Genomic DNA, 25,167 nt, shown 5'->3' with positions numbered 1-25,167 from the left:
ATATATCTTTTATTTTACTGTGTATTTTTCGTAAAGAGTGTTTTGAAAGTATTCTGGTATTGGTAGTAAGATTAGTAAATGATTATTGGCTAAATTGTCGCCTCAATATTATTGTCTTCAGGGCGATACATCTACCGCATCCATAAACACTAGAAGCATTGATTTTTTTTCTGCACCATGAAACCAGTGTAGCATATCTGACTGCGAAAAAACATATGTGTTATTGTTTACATTCATCATCCATGCGATGTAAATGCTCCGCCTTTTTCAGTTACCATAAATTCGATAGTGGTCCAGTTCAAATTTTAAGAATATAAGGCGAATACATGTTCTTTCGAATGGCATTATCTGTAATTAGAAATATGTATGACACTGTCAAATATTTCAAGGCATAAATATCAAAAGCATATGTTTGCAATAATCATAGATTAATTTAGCGATATATTGAAATGTAAAGATTAAAATGGATGGCCGAAAGGGTTCCCAATGACGTACTAAAGTGCACCCATTCTTTGACCCCAAGAAAATATTTGATTTTACAATATAATCTTTTTAAAAGTAAATAAACAATCTTTTCCTTGTGTACCTCTGTTTTCATTGCATTAAACTTGGTAAAGTTAAAAATAAACAACAGGAAACACAGCTTTCCAATGTAACACAAAAGGCCTAGAGGCCACATCGTTCACATGAGCACTATGGAAATGAAAAGCAAAACGTAGTTTAGTATTGAAAAGCTTAAATACGAAGGTGGTCCCAACCTATCCGTAGATGGGAAAGGGGGCGTAATTTGAACAAAATTGAATGTACACTAACTAATGATGCTTAAACCTACTTTTTAACTTTTCCCCACTAGACGTTTGACATTTCATTGCGGCTTCGCCCGGGAGATCAGATCCCACTTTCGATGTTTCGGAGGTCCATGTTTGCTATGTATATATTTGTATTGTTTTATAGACTCTTGAGTTTGAATAGGGTTATTCTTTATCTCTTTATCCTTCCTTTAATCTATACTACCTGACAATGATTCTACATTAGTGTCATCATTCCTGGTCCGTTGGTTTTTGAGAAGATTTTTCATTTCCATTTATATTTTGAAGTTCTTGAAAAAAAGATTTTTGAACATTTCTCTGATATATTGCTATGTTATGATCCTTTATTTCAACATCACCCAAGGTTACCCTGTGCCAAGTTTGGTTGAAATTGGCCCAGTAGTTCTGTAGATGACATTGTGAAAAGTTTACAACGTCATAGTGTAAATGATAACAAGAACGACGCTTATATATAGAGCACACCTCAATAATTGTTAAGGCAAACTCACGTACTTATGTACATAAACTAAAATTCTAGAACACGTTCTGTGCATCCTTTGACGCAACATTCAATTTCGTGTAAACAATACCACTGTCCTTTTTAGGGGTAGGTCGGGACCTACTGTTATTATGCATTTAAGCTTTTCAATACTAAACTGATTTAAATTTGTTCAAATGAAGAGCCATGCCCTCCTCCATGGGAAGATGATTATGAAAATGTAAAATTAATGGCATGATTGAAAAATCGTCTTTTCAAGAAACAATGGGACAGGAAAGATAAAAATTAAAAGGAATCATTGTCAGATAATATAGATTCAAGTTTATTCAAATCGTGACCCTTATGGTGAGGATAGGGCCACAATAAACAATTAAAGTGTTACATATAAGTAATGGTTATAAGCCGAAAACTGTCCATTATGTCAGATATTAGACGACCCGAGGCACGTTAGCACCGAGGAGAGTATAATTCTGACATAATGGTCAGTTTGAGGCTTATAACTTACTTAAAACATTTCACCACTGTCGAACACGTCCATTGTTAACTTATTGGACAGCCACAGGTAAGGTCTCGTTCTGCTTGGATGACTACCTGGCACTGTTCATCAAGTTAGGCCAAAGAAAACGAGTTTTGGTTTTTATTCTGCCTTTATTGATAGTTGGAACCATCGAGAGGTGTTTTATATCGATAAATATGAACATTAACTTTGTTTAGTTTATTTATCCGCGTTGCGACATTTTTTATATATACTACGCATGCGTAAAAGTCAGTTCTACTAAATTCTTTACAATTTATTCATTTTACGACGCAACGACCACAGAAGAAGACGTACATTTTAATTTTGAAAAAAGACCCTCAGAATCGGGTGTTTTGACGATGCCATTTATCGATTACACCAAGATGCCTCAGTTCAGGTTTTTACTTTGTAATCCGGATATATATTCTTATGTTTCGGAATTTGCAAGAAACAGTTCCCGTTAAAAGGTAATTTTTGTAAAGCAATAGGATTTGAAGGATTTTACTCAAGCAACTGTTTAAGCATTTTCTTTGAAATTGGGAGATTATTCCTGATGTATTTTTTAAAGATGCAATTCTCTTTTTGAGCAGGTTTCGAACTCGGAAGGATTTTACTCCAGCCACTCCTTAACAGCTTAAAACGACAGCTAGATACTCGCTTAAACGACGCAGGACTAAATGGATATTTCAATAAACAAAAAGCCCAAGGTTGTGTGTAAGAAAACACATGCTTCTCATTCATCTTGTGTCCGTTGGATTCTTTATATGTTCCGTGGATCAATCATTGTAAAATGAATCTGTTATATAGCAATGAACGGTGAATTTAGGAAATTTATGATCGGAGCCACGGATGCGTTTACAATAATGTATCTGAGACATTCAATTCACTGGATTATTTGTGCCATTTTCAATAGGATTTTTTGTGAAATATTAACATTTAACGCTACTAATTTCCTACATTGTTCATATTAAATTATTTAATTTGTCATTGCCTTTTAAGTGGTGTTTACTTATTTGCCTCGCCCTTTGTTCTCATTTGAATGTTACCTGTACCTGTCCAATAAGTTGAATCTTATTGGACTCCTAAAGGTAACTTATTGGACGGGGTGCAGGACAATAACAAATTTATTCAACCAGGTTTAACAAAAGACGACGTCACAAAAATGTTTTAACCTTAGTTATTGTAGATTCAGTTTTGTTCAAATCATTGCCCTTCTCCCAATTAGGGGTAGGTCGATAGGAAACACTTATGCATTCAAGTTTTTCAATACTAAACTGAATATTGCTTTTTTTTCCTTGCCACAGTGCTCAGTTGAGGCACTAAGCCTCTTGTAATTATGGATGTACCATGCTGCTCTTGCTAATGTAACACGTGTAATTTACAGGCTTTCAGTGATGTAACATCTCATTATCCTAGAGGAATGATGGACATGTTACGGGAATTGGAGCTTCCACATAGAGGGCGCCACCATAGCGGGATAGGTAGGATACGTCAACATCACACTTAAAGAAAGAAATAGAAGATTCTAATACATGTTTATTTTAACACTTAGATCAGTTAGATGTGTCACCTTGTGTTTTATAGATACACTGTAATATAAGTAAATATAAATAAATGTGCTAAAATACTTAACAATAAAACTTTGATTCTGAACATACAGTATACAGGAAAAAGAGAAACTGATTATCAGTGAAAATAAGTCTTATGTCTTTCCATGGACAGTAATGATAAAAAAAATGAATTTTAAACATAATTCTATTCATTTGTTTCTTTCAGATGATTGTAGGAACATAGCAGCCATTGCTGTGGAGCTGATCAAAAGAGGTCATGTGTTTAAGCAGACATCTTTTCCTTGACCTCAGACAGAGCGTCATCTGCTGGATCAGAGGTCAAAGTCTAAAGAAATAACTGCACATGCTCAGAATCTAGACTGTCTAGATAAACATCAGTGGCAGGAGATTTGAAGTTCTTACTCTGTGATAAACTATAGCTGGGATCTTAATGTTCTGTCAGGAGAGCTTCTACAAACTGAGGCCACTGGCCGCACTCTCTGAGTGAAAACCATTCACTAAGTTTAGAATTTCTGTGATAACTTTTAAGTTTCATGAGTTTTTGTTTTGTAAACTGAAAATGTTCAATATAGTCTGAATAATTTTTCAAGATGTGTTGTACTCTGTTTTCCATTGGAAGGTTAATACGATAATTCTGTGCTTTCCTCATCTCTGAGTGTAAAGTCCGCAGTACATGTACATTGCCTATTCGAACACTCTCTGTCTCTAACCACACCACTTTCTCCGGAGTAAAGGATTGGAGCTTTTCTACTATCTAGGATTCAAACCATTTCTGTGAGGGTTGGGATCCATTAATTTCCGCCCCCAGAACGGATCCCCTGTGATTAGCAATGCCCTCTAGATCCAATACCTGTTCACCAAGAGCAGACAACAAAGAATAAGATAAATGTTTTTTTTCCAAGAGCTATTTGATCCTAAAAATAATAATAATAAATATGCTAACATGCTAATTATTGAATTGATTTATTGCATGTTGTTTAACGTACCTTTCGAGAAGTCACCAATTGCCAGTGGAGAGCTGCACCCGGCATTTATGGCCATTGAGCAGGGAGGGATCTTTTTCATTCCAGCACCTACTGCGACAAGAGACCTCTTCTATACGATTGAATCCGAAGGACTGGTCTCCATGACCCACAGTGGGAAAAAAAATAAAAATAAAGAAGTTGTAATAATTGTTGATGATTTTCAAACAATTAATGCAATATTCAGTTAAGTCTACTACAAAATCTCTACATAATTGGGAAATACATGTATTATTTGCTCACCTCAATGACATTGATGGAGAACACATAATACCCTCGGCGTCGATGTCGGCATCCCAGGTAAAGGTTTTTGGTGCAGTTTTCTGTTTAAGTGTTTCTTATATGCCCTACATTGATCAGACATGCATGAATGATGCTTCTAGTGTGTTTCGTTGTACCAGTCAAGGTTTCAGATGCTGCAATTTTAGCTATGATCAGATTACTATTTTTGAAACAGGTTGAAATTTCTGGTCAATATTTTTGGAGCAAGGCTCATTTGCAAGGAATTTAAAGCACTGATTTGTTCTCGCTTGTAAGGATGATACATATAAGGATGCACATTACCAGGCTTGCTTTGGATGCTGGATCTGAATTAATTTCTAGATGAGTGGCAAGGTAGAAAGTTTTTGGAGCAGATCCATTACTTATTAGGAAACTATAAGGCCTATTTGAACCAAACTTGCATGGATGATGAATCAATTTAAGGGATGAACACCTCAGATGCTGGATTTGAATTACATTTTCTAGACGAGTGAATAATTTAATTTATTAGAGAAGTCAAATTCCAAGTAACTGGAAGCTCTATAAGATCAAAATTGTGTAAATGTTGCAGCTTGGACAGACACTTCTTAATAATTAGTTTATTGCGAGTCCTTGTCTTCCTTATAGACAGCATTCGTTGAGGTGAGTTCTGTAACCTCTGATTTCCTAATATATGTGCCCATGTTTATGAAACTTATGTGTTTTTTTAACCCCTGGACCATGGTGAGGGAATGAAAAAGACACCACAAGTTGGATAACAATCATATCTAAGCACAAATTATGGTTTTTTGAGATTTTTTGAAACGTTTTATGCATGCCTGTCAATGTTTTTAAACTAAATGATTTAAGCCGAAGTCTCAAGTGATCTCTTCTAATCACAAATTGTCCGTCTTGTTGTCGGTATCAGTGCCCTTAATATTTTTGTTTTCACAATTTCATCTTCTTCTCGAGAACCACAGGACCAATTTCAACCAAACTTGACACCAGTATCCTTGAGTATAAGGGCTTCAAGTTTATTGAAATGAAGTCCCGTAGTGTCTTTCTTCTAGGAGGAAATAATTTAGAATTAGAAAAAAAATTATGGCATCATTTAAAAATCCTCTGAAGAACAACTGGGCCAGGGTGGATGAAATTAATGTGGAAAAATCCTCAGGTAGTGTAGATTCAAATTTGTTCAAATTTTGACACACAAAGGATAGGATGGGGCCATAACTGGTGATCAAAGTTTACAATAGAAATACATTGGAAAATATCTTTAAAAATCTTCTCAAGATTAGCAACACCATGACTGGACATATTTAAATTAAAATGCATTCTATTCTCAATTAGTGTAGATTAAATTAATTCAAATCATGACCTCAGGGGAGGGATGGGGCTCTAATATGCAATCAAATATAACATAGAAATATATTGTAAATATGATAATTTTTTTTTCTTAAGAACATCGTCGCCTGCGTGGCGCAGTGGTAAGGGCGTCTGCTCGAGAGTCGCGAAGTTATAAAGGAGTCGATCCTTACGTCGCAGGTTCGAACCCAACTGTGGGACGTACAAATCGGACCTTAGGATGAGATCGTATAAACCGAGGTCCTGTGTTGCAGTAGGTGCTAGCACGAAAAAGACCTCTCCCCGCTCAATTGTCCTGATTGCCGAATATCAGACAAAACTTTATAGCTCTCCATTGGCAAGTGGTAATGTCTCCATATGAGTGAAAACTTTTCGAGAGGGACGTTAAATAACATACAATCAATCAATCGATCTTGAGAACATCAACATCGTGGTAAGTTTTATTTCAGAGTATTGTTACGTAGTCTTAGTAGATTTAAGTTTGCTAAAATTGTTACTTCTGGCGTTAGCGTGAGCCAAAGTCCAAAATATCCTACTATTTCTAGGCTTTTTCTCAAATTATTTATATTTTACGTTCCAGGAAAACATCAATACCGGTGCTATAAGAGAAACTGGGAATTTGGCCGTCTCTTACATTGAAGCATATTCTCAATACCTGTGAACCGAATTAAATTAATTAACTTCTTATCAATAGCACAATGTATCTAGTACTCACCAATATCGATGAAAAGAAAATATAAATTCACTCTTCCATATAGATTTTACCAGATTTTAAATTGAACGAAATGAAAACAAAATTCAACAGCATCATATAGTATACCTGGTTTTACTGATATAAAGCATTGCTTCACAAGCTTTATTTACAAATAATAAACTTAATACATATATACAAAAACATGATAAGGATTTCTTTATATGTACATACAATATTGTCGTAGAAACCAAAAATTTCAACTTTTCTGTTAAAAGTAAGGGTAATAAACAATACCACATTTTAATATCATGCTAAAAAAACCTTAAGAAATTCTAAGGTAGAAAGTGAGAGGGATGGGGGTCTTTTTTAACTCTGAAGTTGTGAACTCTAACAATTAGGGTATATTATCATGATTATTCATGATTTCTGTGCTCGAGGTCCTTAATTACTTGTATCCTCATCAATGAAGCAGTTTGTATGTTTTGTGATGTATGTCTGAGAGATTGTTGGTAGGAGTACAGAGCAGCTTGATGGTTCCCTGTCACCTGTTGACAGATCCCTAGAATCTGCCAGGATATGTCTCTTTTATTCATTTGAATGTACATCCCCTGATCATGGTGGACCAGGTCCTGTAGGCCATTAAGAGCTGTTCGTGCTCTCACTGGGTCTACATGTCTGTAACACAAGACCTCTAGCATGTGTAACAGAACATACAGTGGTATAGATAATATTAGGTATCCAGATTGTGACCCAGACTGTTGTTCTGGCATTAATTCATTCATGTAATAGACTGTATCGTAAATAGAAATGTCCCATGCTACAGCATGTCTTATCTTTGAAGACCAGGACTGTCCCCCTAAGGACTCATGAAACATGTACCTCACTGCATTTATGGGTATATTTGTGACATTGATTACATATGGCTGTGCTAACTTGACCTTTGTCATTTCTATGACTGATAGGGCTTCTTTATATCTAAGTGTCTTGTAGAAAAACATTGCAATAAACAGCATATCAGAAATACACCCAAACTTGGCGGCTAATTTCAGCATATGACTGTATGTTTTATTAGTCATATACGACTGTTTGTTCACAGCTGAGGTAGTATATAACTTGCATTGTGCAAAAACAGTATACTGGAGTACATGTGATGTAAACCTCCGTAACATGAGAACCTGGTTCTGGGTCAGAGGTAAAATTAGCAACTTTTCTACAGCACTTAAGAACATAATGCATGATTGCAGATTATCTACTGGTAGATCAGTGAGATACAACTCACGAAATAGATTTAAATCAAACAAAACCCTGTTTATCATCATATTTTTGTCCTTATTAAAGGGTTGTCTGGGATTTTGAAGGACACTGTTAAGACAAGACCTGATCGATTGACAATGAAGCAGTGATACTACACCATTCTCATACAATTTATAAAGCCTAAGAAATAATGTTTTTTGTGCTTCACCATGGATATTACTCAGAAACATGTTGTTTTCTGGAATAAAAAAGTTTGGGCATACCCCCTCATACACCCATTTAAGGATAAGTTTAAAACAGACCCAGAAACACTGAAGGAGATTTTGAGGACACCATTGAGGTATTATGTTTTGTTGAATCACCCAGAAAACTGCTGTCTTCATGTGATAGGAACACAGTAATTTTTCCTCGATAGTTAATTCCTTCTTGAAATCTTTTAAAAACAATTTAAGCAGCCCATAGGTCAAGAATTGGCAATGGTTCATTGAATATATAAGTTTTTGTTCTGCTAAAGAGAAGGAAATTCTCCATTCTTTGTCTGCATGTTTTCCGAGCTTGTGTCCTATTGCAACAAAGTGGCATCCATTTCTGAGTATCTCATCAACAATATAAGAATGGGGCCATGAGTGATATCTGTCTATCCATTTTGAGGCAGGAGGAGGCCAAAAATCACAGACAAAACATAGGGCAGTGTCATACTCTGCTCCCGCTATTACACCATTACCACACGGACCATGCTCCTTAAAATTAGGTATAACTTCTGAACATGTGATTTGTCTGTATTTGGAACTGGATATGTAGAGTCTGTCGTTTATTCTCATACATGCATTCTTTACACCTTCACTGTGTGTTGGTGTCAGTAGTTCAAGTAAACCAAATCCTGGTGGGCTTTCAGAAAAATCACAGAGAATCAGTGTTTTTCTACTTAAGTCGTATTTCTGAGCCTTGTTTAAGTCCCATATAACGATGTGGTCATTTGGCCAAAACTTTGTGTCAACATCTGATTCCTCTAGCCGGAGTCCTTCTTTCATACTCCCACTCATCATCATCCTGTCTGCTTCTCTTGTTCTCATTACTTGATTTATCATCATTTCCCTGAAGTCCATCATCTCCCTCCTCATAATTACCCAAGTCCCTAGCTGTACCAAACATTAAAAATTAGTATATAAATGTTTTTTTTTATTTCACTATAAATGAGTCCAAATTATATTGAGTTATGTAATGTTCTAGACCAAAATCATACAGCTCATCTCATTTTTTTATTTGTACAACACCTCACTAGGTTCTTTAACATCTGACTTACATAAATAGTGAATTTTAGAATATTAAGAAACATATTAGAAGTAGTCTATATTGATTATACATGCATATAGTTACGTGAATGTACAAGTTTTTTTTACTTACAGCCATTTGTAGGAAGACATTTTAATTTTATAGTATAATATTTCCTGTTCACTTTGAAAACTATAATTAGAAGTAGAAAATCCCTATAGTACTTTCAGTTTATCGATAAAATAAAATATTTGTACAATCATCCTGCAAAAAACAAGTGCAAGACATCTATTTCATATAGATATTAAATGAAGACATTACGTAATATCTTTACTTAATATTTGTATGAAATATTAGATGTCTTGCACTTGTTTTATTTTTATTTTCATGAGCATAGTAGTTATGTCGTTAAAAATAATCTAACACATAATTACATAGTTAAGATTTATAAATAATTCATTTGCCCTCCTTCCAAAGTGCTACTCAGATAACCTGCTGTTAACAGCATACTATTAACTAGGGCTAATTGTAACGGGAACCGTTACAGATGTTCCCCAAACGCTCCCCAACTCCCTTTTGGTGCCTTCTTCCCTGTAAGCTTCATTAAATACGACAAACGCGATACATTTAAGACTTTAACAAAGTTTTACCAGAAGTATTCAATTTCAGCATTGCACGCATGCGCATTTGAATGCATGTGCGTAATGACCATATCATCTTGTCTACACTATTGATATATTTTAATATACTAAATATTACAGCATTTAATCCAAAAATATGTTTAATCTAGTGTATTTGGAATTTTACTAATTTGACGTGCACGCACGTGCATGCATGTGCATGATGACCATTTCCTGTTGTAGGAGTCTATAATATCTATCTATGTTCTGAATCCCATCCTGTTTGGTTGAAAACCAAGGGAGTTATAGCCATTTAAAGTTTAACGAGGCTGGGGGGTGGCAGCCATTTTCAGACTATTTCTATCTCCTTTAAAAGGAGAGCTCCATATAAAGATATAGAAAATGATGAAAATTTAAAACTAAAATTTATGATTTTTTTCTTTGTCAAATGAATGTTGACAGCTTAAGATACCATATCTAAAAAAATAAGATAAATCTGGTGGTTACTTTATGGTTAAATTGTTGACCCCCCAGCCTCCTTAAGCCAATCAGATTGCAGCGCACGTGCATGCGCGTGATTTGATGAAAATTATTATATATCATATTATAGGATATCCTAAAGCATGCCTATGTTTTAAATTTCAAAGCATTTCGTCAAAAGACAAAAAAGATATTGAGATTTTTGTTTCAGCCAATTAAATTGACAGAGCGAAGCGCACGTTCATGCACGTGCAAGCATGTTCATGATGACCTTACCTTCTTCTAGGAGTCCATTATGTTTGTCTGTGTTCTAAATACCATGATGTTTGGTTGAAAAACAAGAGAGTTATAGCCATTTAAACTTTCAGCCAATCAGATTGCAGCGCACGTGCATGCGCGTGATTTGATGAAAATTCTTATATACTATGTTGTAGGATATCCTAAAGCATGCCTATGTATTAAATTTCAAAGCATTTCGTCAAAAAACAGAGAAGATATTGAGATTTTTGTTTCAGCCAATCAGAGCAAAGCGCACGTGCATGCGCGTGAGTTCGTGCTTATTTGACAGTGTCACATTATCTACACTATTAATATATCTTTATATAATGAGTTTCAAATCATTTCATAAAAAAATGTAAAAGTTATAGCAATATTAAGTATATCGGTCATTTCACTCATATCACGCGCACGCACGTGCATGCGTATGCGCGCAAAATGACCTTCGTTCCGCACACCTACACTACACACCTATTAACCCTAAAAAGGTTTTAGCTCAGTTGGGTGAACATTTTCTGAGAACACTTCCGGACAAAAAAGTACCGGAGAACAAATAAGAAAAAAAAGAATAATAATAATAATAATAAGAAACCGAGTAAAAACAATATGTTCCCAAACTCCGTTTGGGGAACATAATAAAATGAGTAGTTACCTTAACATTGATTAAGGTGAACTCTGTAATCTATAATTACTTATGGTAATCATAACCATGGCCAATCCTAGATTTGGCTTCGTTGTTCTTGATAAGAAGATTTTTCTTATATAAGAATCCCTAGGATGTAAAATTTTGATCGACCATTGTGGCCTCACCCTTCTAACATGGACCATGATTTGAACATTACTTATTTATTACTTTCCCTATAAATTCATGTGTAAATTCATGTGTAAATCTTTGATTGTCCATTGTTACTCCACCCTACCCCCGGGGGTCATGATCTGAACAAACTTGAATCTACACCATATGCATATCTTTCCATATAAATATGATCAATCATGGCTTTGCTGTTCTTGAGAAGAATAATTTAGAAGTTTTTTTCCTATACATGTAATAATTTGACTGTCCGTTGTGACCCGACCCTACCACGGGTGCCATGTTTAAACAAACTTGAATCTACAGATGCTTCCATTTAAATATGAATCGTGGCTTTGCTGTTCTTAAGACGATTTTTCATATATATTCCTATGTTAAACTTTGTTTTTCAATGGCTGCCCCACCCTACCCCAAAGGGGAACTAAGTTGAATCTACTTTACATGAGGATGATTTTACATGAGTTTCATATTTCCAGGCCTAGTAGGCAGTTGAGAAGAAGATTTCCAAATGATGCCATTCATTTTTCATTTATTCATAATTGTCTCCCCTTGGAAGAAGGCGTGGCCCTGTATTTGAACAAACTTGAATTCTCTTTACCCAGTGTTACTTTGCAGCAAGTTTGGTTGAAATTGGCCCAGTAATTCTTGAGAAGAAGATGAAAATGTGAAAAGTTTACGACGACAACGACTACAACAAGAACACTCCACCTTCTCCGGATTAAAGTTTCTATCGGCGATAAATGGGTTCCATTAATTTCTGCCCCCAGTACTGATCCTCTGTAAATAACAATGACTTCTAGATGCAATATCTGTTCACCAAGAGCAGGCAACTCGAATAAAATAAATGGTTTTCCCCCAGATCCAGTTGGTCATAAAAATAATGATAATAATTATGCCAGAATACTAATTATTGATTGATTGATTGTTGTTTAACGTCCATCTCATTGAGAACTTTTCACTCTTTGGAGAAGCCGCCACTAGCCGGTGGAAAGCTTCAATCGATACTACCCTAGTATGGCCATTGATTATGGAGGGATGATTTTCATGCCAGCACCTACTGCGACACGGGACCTTGGTTTATACCATCGTATTTGAAGTGGGAAATTTAAAGAAATATTAATTAAAAACAAAGACGTTGTAATAATTGTTGATGATTTTCAAACAATTAATGCAATATTCAGTTAAGTCTACAAGAAAATCTCTACATAACTGTGAAATGCATGTATTTCTTGCTCATGTCAACGAAGTTAATGCAGAACTTACGTAATACCCTTGGTTTTTGTTGCAGTTTTCTGTTCAAATGTTTCTAATATGCCCTACTTCGATCAGTTATATATGAATGATGCTTCTAGTGTTTCATTGTACCAGTCATGGTTTCAGATGCTGCAATTTTAGCTATCATCAGAATATTATTTTGGAACAGGTTAAAATTTCTGGTCAATATTTTGAAGGAAGGCTCATTTTCAAGTGGCTATGAGTCCTGTATTGTCTGCTAGGATGCAGCATCTAAGGAGGTACTTTGCCAGGCTTGCTTGGATGCTGGATCTGACCTACATTTTCCAGGTGAGTGATCAGATAGAATTTTATGGAGCAGATCCATTATTATGAAAATATAAGGCCTATTTGAACTAAACTTGCATGGATGATGCCTCAAGGGATGACGACATTCAAACTTATTCAGATGCTGGATTTGAATTACATTTTCTGGACGAGTGACTAGTTTAAAGTTATTAGAGAAGTCTATTTCCAAGTTACTAGTACTCCGATTTCTTACTGCCTAAGTTTATCCAACTCGTTGTGTGTTTTTTATCCTCGGACCTTGGTGAGGGAACAAAATACATACAAGTTGGATAAAAATCATATCTAACCACATATAATTAGGCATTCTTTTAATAAGGTTTTTTGCGAGCATGTCAATGATTTTAACTTAATGCTTTAAGCCAAAGACTCCAATGCTATCTTCTGATCACAATTTTTCCATTGTTTGTCGTCTGTGTCCAGTCCAAAACTTTTTACAATTTCATTTTCTTCTCCAGAACCACTGGGCCAATTAAAAAAATTTGGCATCGGGTATACTGAGGTGAAAGGGGATTTAGATTTATTGAAATAAAGTGCCACGCATTCTTCTAAGCGGAGTTAATTTAGAATTAGAAAAAAAATTAATGGCATCTTTTGTAATCTTTTCAAGAACCACTGGGCCAGGCAAGATGAAAGTGCAAACAAAATCTGATAGTGTAGATTCAATTTTGTTCAAATCTTGACACTAGAGATAGGATGAGCAATTAAACTTTACCATAGGAATACATAGGAAAAAAACTTTGAAAATGATCTTCTCAAGAATAGCAAAACCATGATTGGTAATATTTATTAAAAGCATTATCAGGTAGTGTAGACTTGAATTTGTTCAAATCATGACCTCAGGGGTAGGATTGGGTGATCAAACTTTAACATATTAGAAATATATAGGAAAAATTAAAAATCTTCTTAAGAAGCCATGGTTAGTTATATTTATTCAGAAGCATCCTCAGGTTGTCTAGATTTAAGTTTGTTTACATCCTGACTACTGGGGTTAGAGCGAGTCACAATAGAAAATTAAATTATAGTAAAAAATCTTAAGCTATGATTAATCAAAGAAAGATGGAAGAATCCTCAGGTGGTGTTGATTCAATATAAAAAAAATATCCAACGAGAAATAGCCACAGGATACAGGGGTAAAATGTGTTAAAAGCTGAAACTCACTAGCGAAGCATGTAAGTCGTTTTACTTCCACATTGTTTAAAGGATCACTTCATTATAAATAGGGATCTGACCTATTAGTCTGGTCCCCTTCCCACAATTCCGTTCGCGCACTCAATGTAGAGAGTGCGCGAACGGAATTGTTGGAAGGGGACCAGACTATCTGACCTATAGGACCGGGCTTGGTTTTATTCTCTACAAAAAGGTTGTCGATTTCCGTTCTGATTAATGACATTAGGCTGAATACATATAACAATTTCTTTTCCTAAATCTTTATTTCAGTGAGTAGACATAGGAGGAACCCTTTTTATTGATTTTCTGAGTTTGTTATCTCCAAATGTAATAACTGATATTTGTCTTCACTTCTCATTGTGCATAAAGGTAATGTTTACTGTCTCTGAAATTCTATTCTTAATGTCTAGGCTATTTATCCGTGGATATAATAAAAACTTGTCTTTAATGTGTGCAAATTATAAAGGCCTAAGTGAAATCCAAGTAAGTGCATTTACTGAAGTATGTAGCCAAAATCAATGTGATTAAATTCTAAGGAATGTATACAATTGAAATTCATCGCAGCTCAATGCTGCCAAGAAAACCCGTATTGAGTAACACATAGTGAGTTATTCTTGTCCTCGGAGAAAGTGTGCTTATACTGAGGTTCGTTCCACCTGACCGACAACTGTACATTGGATTATTACCATTTGATATCTCTTTAGTGTTTCTTGTATCAAGAATGGGGATGCATAAGGGATAAATAATTGAAGGAAAAATAGTCTTTGAAAAGGCGAAATTTAAAACTTTATTTCCTATCTAGCTTGTAACACGAGCTTTGATTGGTTACAAAGTCGGGTGTAAATATCCGTGCACCCGACTTGAGCCGGGTGTAAATAAACGTGACGTCACAATGCATACATTCTCTATGATAAAAGCTAAAAATCATGTTTACAAAGCATTTTTATGGGTACAAAGGAAATAAATTCGTTATCCAGGTCCAATCAAGGGTGTACGGGGATTTACCCCGGGTTGTATTCCATACACCCTTCGGCCTTCGGCCTCAGGGTGTATGGAATAAAACCCGGGGTAAATCCCCGTACACCCTTGATTGAACCTGGATAACTAATAGTATAAGTGCTGTACCAGGTGGATTCGAACCCCCGACTTTAAAAAGAAAGTATCCAAGGTGTAAAAAGTCAGGGCATATATCAACTGAGCTAGTCTGACCATAAGAATTACTGGCATAAATTTAGAGAAGATTTTGAAAATCAGGTTTCCTTATTCTTTGTAGGTTTTTTGTGAATTTCGACCCCAGGGCAGGGGTGCCCCTAAAAAACTCTTATCTTAAATTATTCCTTACATCCAAACCTATCAAAATATCACAATTTTATTTAGGGGCAGGCCTGCCTTGATGGACTTCAAGGCCATAATTCATGCAAAAATCAACGCTTTAAAGGACAAAATGGTGTTTCGATCAACTTTGGAGGTTTATTGTAAAGTTGTAAATAATAAATTTTAGGTATAAAATACAAATTAAAAAAATTTAGACATATATACGATAGAAAACAACAAATAAAGATTGATTTTTAAAAGTCACTTTTTCCGGGAAATTGTTCTCTCCTATAGGTCAATTCTTTTGTTAAAGCGAATACATCCTTTTACAATTTCTCAAAAAATGCCAATCGTGATGGTTTTAATTTTCATGCTGCAAGAAAATGTAAATTTCATATGAGCATTTAAACTTTATAAAAAAAAAATAATAGCATCTACAACTGATTCAATTTCAAGGAAATATATTGATCGAATCACGAACATTATGAAATTAAAACCATAATAATTATTTACCAATCTACAATATACATGAGTTTACTGATATAAATCATTAATGCTTCACAAACTTTATTTACAAATAACAAAAAAAAATAATTAACAAAAAAAAAAAAACCATGTAAAGGATTTCATTATATGTACAGATAAGATTGTCATAGATAGCAAAAAATTCTCCATTAAAAGGATAATAAACAATGTCACATTTTAATATCATATACTAGATATTAATATAAAATACCGGTAAAGAAATTTTAAGTTGGAAAGTGAATGGTGTGCGTGTACGAGTAATTCTTACTCTTCTAAAAGAAAAGTACTGAAATGCTGAACTCAGACAGAACGGTGCAAAAATGGCGAAAAGCTTGTATAACATAAAAGCAGTATTCTGGAGTACAGTGGCTGTAAACCTCCGTAACATGAAAGTATAATATAAAGAGATAACGAATATTCAATCAAGGTCCGAAGTCTAAAAAACAATACAAAATAGAAGTAGAGCAAACACAAACCTCCAAAACATAAGATGTATACAAAATATTTGTGCAATCATGCAGTGATATGTTTATTGTATATCTATATGAAATATTAGATTTCTTAAGCTTGCACTTGTTTGTTTGTTTCTTTTGTTTTTTGCTTTTTTCATTACCACCTTGCGAGAATAGTACATATGTATGTTATGATGTTTAAAAATCTAAAACATTTATAGTAAAGATTAATTAATTTTTCCTCCTTTCAAAGTGATACCCAGATAAACATATTGTAAACATCATATGTACTATTAATAACAATAGTAAGAACAAGTCCATCCCTAAGAATACACTGCTTGGAAGCCCTTTCAGAACAAAATTACATAAAGCTCAGTGTTTATCAAATCCGTATCGTACTTTACTTTTCATATGTAGAACAATTGTAAAAATCTGACAGAAGAACAAATTACAAAAAAAAAAAAAAAATCAAATGAGAAGTTCCTGGGACCTGCATTGTTCTGTATGGGGCTTTAGTGTTCTTTCTACCAAGATACATACCAGTATTTGATTCATTAAATTAATTGTTTTGCCCTGGGTGCTCTTTTTAAAACAATGATTGAAAAAAGCTTTATAAAAAATAGGTTTGTTCTAAAATCATTAAAATTTGGTATACACATAGATTATACAAAGGCCTATGACGTTTATTTTCAGTTTAGATTGTAATGAATAATGTTGCTATCATAATGGCATCTTAAAAAAAGAATCACTTTATTGTTTTATCTGAAAAATGGGGGGAGAGGGCTATATTATTGCATTCATGATTCGACAGACCCACGAATTTCTAACCGCCACTAAATGTAAAATTTTCATGAGCATTACATAATTAGCTAAAATCCACACAGACATCTTTTTCCCCTCAAACATTAAATTTGACCCGTTGAAAATATTTGATTTTACAATAATATAATATATTTTTAAAAGTAAATAAACAATCTTTTCTTTGTGTACTTCTGGTCCTTTAGTTTAGTAAAGTTTAAAAAAGAAACATAATTTTCCAATGCTTTCCAAAATTTCCAATACAAACAAATGGCCCAGAGGCCACATCGTTCACCTGAGCACTATGGAAATTAAAAGCAAAAACTAGTTAGTTTTGAAAAGCTTAAATACGTAGGTGGTCCCAAACCTATCCCTGGATGGGAAAGGGGGCGTAATTTGAACATTGAATTGAATGTACACCAACTAATGATGCTTAAACTTACTTTTTAACTTTTTCCCTACACGCTTGACCTTTCATTGCAACTTCACCCTGGAGGTCATGATCTGATCCCACCTCTGATGTTTCGGAGGTCCGTGTTTGCCATGTACCTAATATTTGTATTGTTTTATAGACTCTTGAGTTTGAATAATGTTCTTTATCCCCATATCCTTCCTTGAACAACTTCATCTATACTACCTGACAATGATTCCACATCAGTTTCATCTTTCCTGGCCCATTGATTTTTGAGATTTTTTTTAATGATGCCTTTAATATTTTGCGGTTCTTGAAAAGAATATTTTTGAATATTTCCCTGATATATTGCTATGTTATGGCCCTTTATTTAAACATCACCCAAAGATACTATGTGCCAAGTTTGGTTGAAATTGGCCCAGTAGTTCTGGAGATGAAATTGTGAAAAGTTTACAACGTCATTTTTGTAATAATAACAACAACGACAATTACAGAGCTCACCTCAATAAATGTTAAGGCAAAGTCACATACATGTACATAAGCTAGAATTCTAGTATACGTGCTGTGCATCCTTTGATGCAACATTATATTTTGTATAAATCAAACCGCTGTCCATTTTAGGGGTAGGTCAGGACCTACTGTTATTATGCATTTCAGCTTTTCAATACAAAACTGAATTTTGCTGATTTAAATTTGTTTAAGAAGGATATGGAGATAATGAACAGTATTCAATCTCAAAGTCCATAAAATAATACAAAACAAAAGCAGAGCAAACACGGACTTCCGAAACATCAGAAGTGGGATCAGGTGCCGTAAAGGAGTGAGCGTCCCCTGCTGACCTGTCACACCCGCCGTGTGCTCATTGTCATGATCAGGAAATAACTGGAAAGTCCGTCGTCAATTCAGTGTATAAATAATGGATTAACAATTGGTATGAAAAACGTCAGTCAGCATTTGACTCCATGATAAATTGTATTTGCTGACAAGGTCATTGTATCGACCATAGAACATACAAAATGATGACTTTAAACGAGACTGCTGGTATGCTTGTTTCATCAACTTGCTTGTCAGTAATTTACCTTGTTTTAGAAATTTTTCATACGTAGAGCATGCTCTTGCGTATAGAATCAACTGAGATATATATACTCCGTATGCAGGTGATGAAGGTATATTGCTGCATAAGTAAGGGAAGTTGAAGATAGAAAAGTTAAAGTCGTTACGTTTATCATATATAACTTGGTTGTTAGGTTACCATTGACGTGTTTTTCAAGTAAAATATCCATGTATGAAACAGATGTGTCAGACACTGTTGTTCTTTTATCTCAAGCTCTGCTGGATATATCATAGGAATAGGATAGGAATGGAAATAACCATTATTAATTGACAATACGTCGTCGATATATCTGAAGGTCTAGTTGAAGGCCACAACAAGTGTTTCCTTCTTTTCACGAGTAAGATTTTGCATAAATTCTGCTTCATATGAATGCAAAAATAGGTCTGCTAATAACGGAGCGCAATTGGTTCCCATGGGAATTCTAATAGATTGTTGGAAGACGTGGTCTCCAAAAATCACATAGATATTGTCAATCAGAAATATATGGTTGCACAGTATTCTTGGAAGTTTTTCCTTCACTACAGTCAATACCTTAGTGAGGAGTAAGGAAAAATGCTTTGTTGAACATTTATTTGAACCCGCAATGTATCTTTGTAAGGATTCTTATGAAGAGCCACAACCTCCTCCAAGGGGAGATAATTATGAAAATGTAAAATTAATGGCATCATTGAAAATTCTGCTTTTTGAGAAACAAAAGGACAGGAAAGATAAAACTCAAAAGGAATCATTGTCAGGTATTGTCAGGATTTCAATTTTATTCAAATAATGACCCTTATGGATAGGATAGGGCCACAATAAACAATAAAAGTTTTACATATAAGAATATATAGTAAAAATCTTTAAAAAATATTTTTTTCTTAAGAACAGCAAACGTATGATGGGTTATATTAATATGGAAGCATCCTCAGTTAGTGTAGATTCAAGTTTGTTCAAATCATGACCCCGGGGGGGGGGGCACAGTGGTCGATCAAAGTTTAATGTAGGAGTAACATAGAAACTATCTTCAAAAATCTTCTGAAGAACAGCAAAGCTATGATTTCAAATATATTTATGAGAAAGCATCCTCAGATAGTGTAGATTCATATTTTTTCAAATCATGATCCCCGGGGATAAGGTGAGGCCACAATAAAAGTTCATATTTGTAGGCAAAAACTCACAATTAATGTCAGTCAAAAATTATAAATTATGTAGGCATCCTTAGTTAGTGTAGATTAAGTTTTGTTCAAATTATTGTCCTTCTCCCAATTAGGGGTAGGTCGATCAGAAACACTTACACATTTAAGTTTTTCAAAACTAAACTGAATTTGGTTTTTTTCCTTGCCACAGTGCTCAGTTGGTTCATTAAGCCTCCTGTAATTATGTTTGTACCATGCTGTTTTTACTTATGTAACACGTGATTTACAGGCTTTCAGTGATGTAACTTCCCATTATCCTAGAGGAATGATGGACATGTTACGAGAATTGGAGCTTCCACATAGAGGGCGCCAACACAGCGGGATAGGTATAGGATACGTCAACATCACACTTAGAGAAAGAACTGGAAGATTCTAATACATGTTTATTTTAACACTTAGATCAGTTAGATGTGTCACCTTGTGTTTTATAGATACACTGTAATATAAATTAATGTGCTAAAATACTTAACAATAAAACTTTGGTTCTGAACATACAGTATACAGGAAAAAGAAACTGATTATCGGTGAAAATAAGTCTTATGTCTTTCCATGGACAGTAATGATAAAAAAATGAATTTTAAACATAATTCTATTCATTTGTTTCTTTCAGATGATTGTAGGAACATAGCAGCCATTGCTGTGGAGCTGATCAAAAGAGGTCACGTGTTTAAGCAGACATCTTTTCCTTGACCTCAGTGGCGGGGTATTTGAAGTTCTTACTCTGTGATAAACTATAGCTGGGATCATAATGTTCTGTTAGGAGAGCTTCTACAAACTGAGACCACTGGCCGCTCTCTCCTAGTGAAAACCATTCACTAAGTTTAGAATTTCTGTGACAACTTTTAAGTTTCATGAGATTTTGTTTTGTAAACAAAAAATGTTCAATTTAGTCTGAATAATTTTTCAAGATGTGTTGTACTCTATTTTCCATTGGAAGGTAAATACGATAATGCTGTGCTTTCCTCATCTCTGAGTGTAAAGTTCGTGGTACATGTACATTGCCTATACGAACACTCTCTGACTCTAACCACACTACTTTCTCCGGAGTAAAGGATCGGAGCTTTTCTTCAAACCATTTCTGTGAGGGTTGGGATCCATTAATTTCCGCCCCCAGAACGGATCCCCTGTGATAAGCAATGCCCTCTAGTTCCAACACCTGTTCACCAAGAGCAGACAACAAAGAATAAGATAAAAGTTTTTTTTTCCAAGAGCTATTTGAACCTAAAAAAAATAATAATAAATATGCTAAAATGCTAAATCTTGAATTGATTTATTGTATGTTGTTTAACGTACCTTTCGAGAAGTCACCACTTGCCTGTGGAGAGCTGCACTCGGCACTTATGGCCATTGAGCAAGGAGGGAACTTTTTCAGTCCAGCACCTACTGCGACAAGAGAACTAGGTTTATATGATCTCCATGACCAACAGTGGGAAATAAAAAAAAAATTAAAAATAAAGAAGTTGTTATAATTGTTTATGATTTTCAAACAACTAATGCAATATTAAGTTAAGTCTACGACAAAATCTCTAAATAATTGTGAAATACATTTATTATTTGCTCACCTCAACGACGTTGATGGAGAACTTACGTAATACCCTCGGCGGTGATGTCGGCAGGTTGAGGTTTTTGGTGCAGTTTTCTAATTAAGTGTTTCTTATATGCCCTACATTGATCAGACATGCATGAATGATGCTTCTAGTGCGATTCGTTGTACCAGTCAAGGTTTCAGATGCTGTAATTTTAGCTATGATCAGATTACTATTTTTGAAACAATTTGAAATTTAAAGTCAATTTTTTTGAAGCAAGGCTCATTTTCAAGGAACTTAAAGTTCTGATTTGTCCTCGCTTGTAAGGATGATACATATAAGGATGCACATTACCAGGCTTTCTTTGGATGCTGAATCTGAAATGCATTTCTAGAAGAGTGACCAGGTAGAAGGTTTGTGGAGCAGATCCATTACTAATTAGGAAACTATGAGGCCTATTTTGAACAACCAAGGATAGAGTGGGGACACAACTGGTGATCAAAGTTTACAATAGAAATACATTGGAAAATATCTTTTAAAATCTTCTCCTCGAGAATAGCAACACCATGACTGGACATGATATTTAAAGTAAAAAGCATTCTATTCTCAGTTAGTGTAGATTAAAATTAGTTCAAATCATGACCTCAGGGGTGGGATGGGGCTCTAATATGCAATCAAATTTAACATAGAAATATATTGTAAATATAATAAAATTTTCTTCTTAAGAACATCGTCACTCGCGTGGTGCAGTGGTAAGAGCGTCTGCTCGAGAGTCGCGAAGTTATAAAGGAGTCAATCCTTACGTCGCAGGTTCGAACCCCACTGTGGGACGTGCAAATCGGTCCTTCGGATGAGATCATAAACAGAGGTCCTGTGTTGCAGTAGGTGCTGGCACGAAAAAGACCCCTCCCTGCTCAATTGCCCTGATTGCCGAGTATCGGACAAAAATTTATAGCTCTCCACGGGCAAGTGGTGACGTCTCTATATGAGTGAAAACTTTTCGAGAGGGACTTTAAATAACATACAATCAATCAATCGATCTTAAGAACATCAACGCCTTGGTAAGATTTATTTCAGAGCATTCTTAGGTAGTCGTAGTAGATTAAAGTTTGCTAAAATTGCGATTTCTGGCGTAAGCGTGAGCCTAAGTCCAAGATATCCTACTATTTCTAGACTTTTTCTCAAAAGTTTTATATTTTACGTTCCAGGAAAACATCAATACCAGCGCTATAAGAGAAACTGGGAATTTGGCCGTCTCAAACATATTTTCAATACGTGTGAACCGAATTAAATTAATTAACTTTTTATCAATAGCACAATGTATCTAGTACTCAGCAATACCGATGAAAAGAAAATATAACCACTCTTCGATAAAGATCTTGCCAGATTTTAAATTGAACGAAATGAAAACAAAATTCAACAGTATGATAAAATATTTTCACAGGACTATATACTGTACTTGTATTTTTGGCGTATTCAAAATTTAGCACAATCACTGAGCATGAAGTTGTTGGCGTAATCATAAATTAGCGCTACACATGTCTGTGCAGTATATTGTATATGTAAATGATTTCTTAGCGGGATTTATGAATTTGCGCATTGTTGTAAAATGAATGGCCAGGTCTCCTTTCAAGGGGAATTTATCAAGAAAATTCTAAACCCCGGGGGTATGGTGGAGCGACAATAGGGAATCTAAATTTTACTTTGAAATATATATATATATATATATATATATATATATATATATATATATATATATATATATATATATATATATATATATATATATATATATATATATATATAGGGCCACAATAGGGAATGCAAGTTTCACATTGAAATATATATAAATTTTTTTTAAAAAATCTCCCCAAGAACCACTGGGTCCGAAAAGATGAACCTTGTGTAAAAGCACCCCGGGATAGTGTAGATTCTAAATTGTCTAAATCATGACCCTTTAGGATAGGGCGGGGCCATAATCGGTATTACAAGGGGGAAATCTGTTCAAAAACAACATGGCGAAAGTTACTCAGCTGAGCGATGTGGACAATGTGCCTCTTGTTTTGTTCTTTAAATTTTTTATCATCCGTGAGATGAAAGGAAATGAAAGCCATAAGGGAGATCTTTTAATTTACGTTCTTTTAAGGTTTCGTCAAAGGTCAACATGTCTAAAAAATTATTTTTACAATTGCTCCAAAACTATGTGTGGTATGAAGTCAAAACGTTAACATTTTGTAAATATATCACTGATTAATAGATAGAAAGTATTACTTGATAACAAATATTTTTAAAAAGATATTTTTTGAGAAAAATTGTATCAGAAAATGTGCATATTTTTAAAAAATGCACCTGCTTAATTCTGTCCTTTTTGTGAAAACCAACATTGTAGAAATAATATATGTTTATCATTGAAGGGCAAATTGGACGTGAATGGTCTCTGAAAGGCTGTTATTGAAAACATGACATGTATAAAGACAAGACCCCTATAAAATCCGGGAGAGTCTATAAGCCCGTCCGCCATTTGCAGTGTACTTTCACTTTCAAGTCTTAACATTTGGACAAAATAAACAGGGAAAACAACTTTCAGAGGCTATCCAAGTCCAACTTGCCCTTCATTGATAAACATATTTTGTTTCTACAATGATGGTTTTCACTAAAAACACGGAACTAATTAGGTGTATTTTTTTAAAAATATATGCAATTTTTAGAAGAATTTTTCTCAATTAATATTATTCCAAGTATTTTTTTTATCAAGTGATACTTTCTATCTGTTAATCAATAAATAATTTATAAACTGTAAAAGTTTTAACTTTATACCTTACATAGTTTTGGGGCTATTGTAAAAATAAATTTTTGGACATGTTGACCTTTGACGAAACCTTAATATTATGGTTTTAAATTTTCACAATTTCTCATAAAGTACCAATAGCAATGGTTTTAATTTCATGTTGCAAGATATCAATTTAAATGTCGTATGAGCATTTAAACGTTTTAAAAAATTAAGGATAGCATTCAGGATAGGTTAAAACTTCACAGGCTGAATCGTGAACATTGTGAAATTAAAATTTTCGTGATTATTTACCAATCTACAGTATACCTGATTTTACTGATATATATCATTACTTTACAAACTTTATTTACAAATAACAAACTTAATACATATATACAAAAGCATTATAAGGATTTCTATATATGTACATACAATATTGTCGTAGAAACCAAAAATTTCAATTTTTCTTTTAAAATTAAGGGTAATATTACAATAAACAAAACCAAATTTTAATATCATGCTAAGAATAAAAAAAAAACGTAAAGAAATTTTAAGGTAGAAAGTGAGAGGGGTGGGGAGTCTTTCTTACCTCTGAAGTTCTGAACTCTAACAATCAGGGTATATTATCATGATTATTAATTATTTCTGTGCTCGAGGTCCTTTATTTCTTGTATCCTCATCAATGTAGCATTTTGTATGTTTTGTGATGTATATCTGAGAGATTGTTGGTAGGAGTATAGAGCAGCTTGATAGTTCCCTGTCACCTGTTGACGGATTCCTAAAATCTCCCAAGATATGTCTCTTTGATGTACATCTGTATACTCCCTCTGATCATTGTGGACCAGGTCCTGTAGGTCATTAAGAGATGTTTGAGCTCTCACTGGGTCTACATGTCTGTAACAC

The 25,167-nt window shown here is 34.4% G+C and overlaps 1 long non-coding RNA gene across 1 annotated transcript; it reads left to right on the top strand.

Annotated features, from left to right (window-relative positions):
- The first annotated feature begins 3,202 nt into the window (after positions 1-3,202).
- Positions 3,203-21,035, top strand: LOC134242992 (uncharacterized). Its single transcript, XR_009986955.1, has 3 exons — positions 3,203-3,306; positions 3,602-4,058; positions 20,950-21,035. It is a non-coding gene; the product is annotated as an uncharacterized LOC134242992 (long non-coding RNA).
- Positions 21,036-25,167: the final 4,132 nt, after the last annotated feature.

Source organism: Saccostrea cucullata, unplaced genomic scaffold (assembly GCF_032062105.1).
Source record: "Saccostrea cucullata isolate Sc308-1 unplaced genomic scaffold, CSIRO_AGI_Scuc_v1 ctg14365, whole genome shotgun sequence".
Classification (NCBI taxonomy): domain Eukaryota; kingdom Metazoa; phylum Mollusca; class Bivalvia; order Ostreida; family Ostreidae; genus Saccostrea; species Saccostrea cuccullata.
Note: the sequence above shows the minus strand (reverse complement) of the source record. Positions and strands in the feature narration are given on the sequence as shown.